Source organism: Microtus oregoni, unplaced genomic scaffold (genome assembly GCF_018167655.1).
Source record: "Microtus oregoni isolate MIOR12 unplaced genomic scaffold, Mior012 000079F_ref0000094, whole genome shotgun sequence".
NCBI lineage: Eukaryota > Metazoa > Chordata > Mammalia > Rodentia > Cricetidae > Microtus > Microtus oregoni.
In genome coordinates, this window is record NW_024544537.1 from 1,422,841 (window position 1) to 1,428,840 (window position 6,000).

Genomic DNA, 6,000 nt, shown 5'->3' on the forward strand with positions numbered 1-6,000 from the left:
ATAAACAAAGTAGGGAGCTCCATAGTGACAACTTATCCAGTAGCAGGGGAGAGACAAGTGGTTAGAGCAGATAGAGGAGAAAATAGCTGGAGAAGTTCATGTGTCTTAGTAAGAAGGATTGCACAGGTGGTGGGGTCCTGAAGGGTGTTGCAGGGAGTATGCCTACATGGTAGGCAGCTCAAAGGGTGTAGAAGATTCGTTCTTAGAGGTCAGAGATAAGAGGTTTAAGTCATTTGAAGCTATGTAGAGAGAGTGGGTATTGAGCCTGGGTGACATATTTAGTGGGGTTTGATGAGGATGGTAAAGCTGTCACCCTAACCTGACAATAGGGAAACAAGAAGGTGAAGGTCCCTAAAACTCCTATCAGGACTAAGAAAGTTGCCTCAGTATACAGAAGTAGAGATATGTGTTGCCCTGATACTGCATGTTTTCCTGAGGCTCCCAATGGAAGATGGCGGTGGTCAGACGAATGGAGCCTGAGCCCCTTCACTCATCTTTGGCCCGATCTAGGAGGTTGGCTGAAGGGCCATCTGGGTTTGATGTTCCTATGCCTCAATGGACATGGGAGCATTCAACACCTCAATGCCCTTCTTGTTGGTACCTAGGACATGGTCTGGATGGTTGATGAGGGATCAGACAGGCCCAGTGACCCTCCTGACTGCATTTGAAACAAGGATCCAGAGGGGTTTGGGCTTTGGGAGGTCGGGAGCCTGGGAAGTTTGTATGAACAGTTGAAAGGCCTTTGTTAGCATCAGGTAATTTTGTTTTTAGGCTTTTTCAGGGATTCTTTTCCTAGATATTTAATTTTGACCCTACTGTCACAAAAACTCTGAGAGAAACAATAGGTAAAAAGCAGTTGTTTTTCATCTGGTGCCTCAGTATCCTGATTCATATATTGTAAGGGGGCCTTTGTGAGTCAGTCTAGGAATCAAGATGAGATATCATGTTTATCCTGGATAACCTCCTGGATTTTCTCATATTTTACTTCTTTAAGGGTGACCATCCAGGAGGCAAGTTACAAACTGATCCCTTGCAGGGATCTGGTGTGAGAGGTCCTTCTGTCTATATGTTGCTCTTATTGGTTAATGACTAAAGAAACTGACTGCCTTGGCCTGTTGATAGGGCAGAACTTAGGTAGGTGGAGAAAACTGGACTGAATGCTGGGAGGAAGAAGGCAGAGTCAAGGAGTTGCCATGGAGCTGCTACCACAGGAGATAGACATGCTGAGACTTTGCTGGTAGGCCACGACCTTGTGGTGATGCACAGATTAATAGAAATGGGTTAAATTAAGATGTAAGAGTTAGCCAATAAGATGTTAGAGCTAATGGGCCAAGCAGTGATTTAATTAATACAGTTTCTGTGTAATTTTTACGGTTCTGGGCAGCCGGGACAAACAAGTAGCCCCTCCTCCTATAAGGATGCCCCGTGGAGTATTGTAATATTTTTCAGTGTCCTGGTCAGGGACTGCCTCAGCCCTGACTGGGTAGGCAGTCTGTCACTGAGAAGGGAGAAAGTGAAACCAGAGAGGTTGGAGAGGAAGAGAAGGGACTGTGGGTTGAGGCTTGTTAGTGTGATCAAAAATACTGGCAGAATTATCTTGTTCGGGTCTCACAGCTAGGAGGAGTTGTTTTCCTTGGATGACTTATACATGTGGTCACTTTTATCAAGATGGGATTAAGGTCACGTGGGAAAGTCCATCTTTTCCAACCCTAGCAAAAATAGCTGTCAGTCACTGGCTACCTCCATTCCAGTGGGGTAACAGCAGCTAAGGTGGCAACAAGCCACATGTTTCCTTTGATATTACCTATAAATAGATTTTTAACTATCAGTCCTGGTGGGTCATCACCACACTCAATAGGAATCAGGAGACTTCATACCTCCAGGGCTTTCATAGGGGTGAGAAGGCAAAAATGAAAACCATGCTCTAGGAGGAGGGGTCTCATCTACTGGAAAGGGTTGGGGAATGTGATCATAAAAGCCATGAGGGCCTAAAGGAGCGATGGGATTATGGGAAGCTCCAAGGAGAAGGTGGGAAAAGAGGGGCACAGTTGCCTGGTTTGGCTTAAAGAAGCTGCAGGATTGCAGCTCAAAGGGTAGGAGATGAGGTCAGGTGAAGATCACCAGATGTATCCTTAAAGGCCATGGTTGGGCATACCTCTGCCTCCAAGAGTAAAGGGGCACTGGACACTCAGTGATCACTTCTTCTGACTCAGGGAAACATTTACCCTAACCAAAGGGGAAACTTACCTAATTGCTGCTGGTAGATGGGATACTGAATGATCGATGTACAAAAAGGTGAGTGTGTTGTGGGTGGGCTAAAGATGAGGGTTAGGACCCCAGTGTAGCTTAGACCATGAAGAGAAACTCAGGCACTAGGAGAGCCTGTCCAAGCCACGGAAACAAATGTAAACATTACAGCTTGGAGAAAAAGGTATCCTGGCAGTTGGGAGCCAAGGAATAATACAAAGTCATAACACAGAGCAAATTTCACATAAGAGATTTATTGGGAGGGAAAAAACCAGGAGGGTGGCCACTGCCTCTATTCGAGTAGCAGCAACTGAAGAGGATACAGGGCTTATATAGATCTTTTTGGGAAGTGGGTGGAACTTTTCAGTGTGGAGCTTTCCAGAGTGGAGATTGGTGGGAATTAATGTCCAGAAGTTTTATTTTTTTTTAATCTGTATGGTTGAGACTGGGTTTAGAAATTAGGGCAGTAGAGTATTCTATGGGCGGAACCTGCAGTTAGAGGTCCTCGGAGGAGGGGCAGGGTCACTTGTGCAGCTTGCAAGGCTTACACCCTGGAAAATATATTGGCAAATTTGCTATTTATTTTGGCCTTTTTGTTTGTTTTGTTGTTATTTAAGCCTTCTTATTTTAGACAACTGAAGTGTAAATGCAAACATGTCCTTTAAATATATGTGTGAAATATATACTCATTAATTTGTACCTGTGAGAAACTGACTCCAACATCCCCCATGAAAACCAAATTCTGTGCCTGTTCAAGTTCCTTATTTAAAATGGCATAGTATTTGTAAACAACCTAGGCATACCCACCTACATATGTCAGTCTTCATATGGTATATGGTAATCTCCATTTCCAGACTGTTCATATTCATTAATACAATGTAAGTGATATGTCAGTATCCATTCTGTATTCTTTAGAATATAATAAAAGAGAAAGGTCTATGCATGTTTTGAGCTGGAAGAAAACATATTTTTTAAATTCATAGGTGATTATGGAAAGTCATCTGCTCAATTTAAAGACTCATTCCTGGGTGGAGGGGATAGTAAATCCTTGAATCTTCCTAACACTTGATATTTTATTCTCCTCCACAAATTCTAGGGTTGTCTGACATTTAAGCTACAAAGAATCAAGTCAGCCAAGCATTACATTCCCACCTGAATTTGCTAATTCTGTTAATTGGCTTACAGAGTTTTACATGTTAATCAGGTACAGATTAATGGTTTGAAATATATATGAATTTTAGAATGGCTAAATATAGCTAATTAACAAATGTATTACCTCATTATATTTCAAATTTAGTATCACCCTCTCATGTAGCATGGTAATTTGCTACATTTAAACTGTAGATTGCTGTTGGACAGAAAGCCACTGCCAATAAGTAGAATTTCAGAGCAAAACTTTACTATAAAATATTCTTAATAGAAAATAAATATATGTTAAAACTTTACTTGTTATATGCATGAATAACCTCAAGAATAAAACAATTAGTATATAGATATGATTATATGAATAAGTGAATAATATGAAAAAATAACATTTGTTAGAATTTTATTTCAGAACATGATGATGAATGTCTGAGAGTTGATAATTTAAAAGACAAAGTAGGAACTTATGGGAAATAAGGAAGAAGAATATAGCATTTTGTTTATGGGATGAGAACAGAAGCTTATGCATAAAGAACTCTATGCAAAGTATACCAGAGAATATTTCTTCTGCCACCAATAATGTGGATTGCAATCCAGTGAATACTGGATCCACCTGTGTTTATTTTCCATATACTTTATACACCCCAATCCAAAAGGAGTGGAGAAGAAGACAAAAGACTGCTCTACCATGCAAAGGAGTTCATACTTATTCTGTATTTATGTCCTTGGCAAGGTAACTGCACATTGAATATGCATTTATATATTTCTCTACTTCTCGATTCTAGACTTAGCCATGAACTATAAAAAAATATGACACAAGTAGAATCTTGAATAACACCTGCCCATTGGATTTTGCCTTCTCTTGGTGCTCATAAAATCCTGAGTCCTTTGTGTATGTATTCCATGATAACCTACTAGACTCCATCAAAAAGAGACAAGCCATCCCAGCTGCAACCCCTCAGTCCAACAGCCCTGCCAACTACGAAACAAATGAAAATATGCTAGATAACCCAGACCAAGAAAAAATTAAGAAAAAACACTTTTGGCTGACCCACAGGATGAGGAAAATTGATCAACACTTGTTATTTTAATCCACTACATTTAGGAGTGATGCATTAGACAGCAAATGCTAAATGAGGTAACAATAACTAGAGAGTTCCTGTATTGGAAGTCTGATCATACTGTGCTTCCCTAGAATTTGCCTTACTAGGTATTGGCGTCCAGCCTCAGCAGGTTCAAGTGTTCCTGGGTAGGTGTGTGTGGATTAGAAATGTTAGGCAGAAAAAACAGGAATACAAAAAAATGACAGAGACACAGAATAGAGTTAGGAGGGCAACCCAGTGAATACTGAATTCATCTGTGTTTATTTTCCATATCCTTTATATACCCTAATCCAAAAGAGGGGAGAAGAAGGCAAAAGACTGCTTTACCATGATACAAAAACCAAACAGAGTAATTACCTCTTTCAATACCTGAAACATCAAATAATTATATTCTGAGTTAAGTATTCTGTTGTTTAGGCAGTATATGCAGGGACCACACCTTAGGCCAAGCATCCTATAGGCATACAAATTCTGGGTCAAACCCCTTGTCATAATCTTGAAAGAGCAAGAATAGGCTAGGATTCTCTGACCTTTGGTAAAGGTGGAACAGATCAACATCCATGACATATTCCTCATCTTTTAATTTATTAAAGCCTGTGCTTCTGCTACAAGACAGTTTACTGTGTCTGTCTTAGGTTGTCTTCTTCCACCTTGCAGACTTACCCATCATTGGTACATATATTCTGTCATGCAAGTCCTGTCTTAGATTGCCTGGAGGGAAAAAAGATCTTACCAATCATTGACTATCAACCTTTGTTTATAAAGGGTAAAGGGAGAATGCATAGCTAGATACCATGTACCTCTGTGTTAACTTTCAATCAAGAGAGTTCACAAATAGCTAGATAAACATAAGCAAGGACATAATGCTTTGTGATACACCTGCGTCTATGGACACAAAACCTTCAAATAAAGGAGTAGATAATGACCAAAATGGGATGGTCTTTTTAAATTGGTCTAGGATATCTTTAACAGTTTTTAGCTGTACCAATATCCCAATTTGTCTTATTAAACATACCAAATATAAGGACTCATTTGCAGCCCTAGGGAGAATCTAAAACATGCACACACACACACACACACACACACACACACACACACACACACACCCTCCATGCCTTATGGTTCAGAAACGGGAACAGAAAAGGCGTGAAAATGTATAAGAGCAAGAGGTGTTGGATTACTAAAAGGAACAGTATCTTTTAAACACAGCATGGCAGTTACAAATATGAATTCATTCATAGTAGTTATAAAAACATCCATGACTCCAACATGAAAGCCCAAGCCAGATCAAATCCCAACAGAGAGAAGGGAACTGGGAATAATGTTTTATTACCTGCCATGGAGTTATTCCCAATTGTCAGCTGCTGGGAGAGTGTCAGTTTCTCTAAGAGTATAGCAGCTCATCAGTTAACCATGCTGCAGCAGAAAGTCACACATTCAAGAACATTTGGCCAGCACAAACAAATTGGCCTTAAAGTAGGGGTGGTTTGGTGGTTTGAGAGAAAAT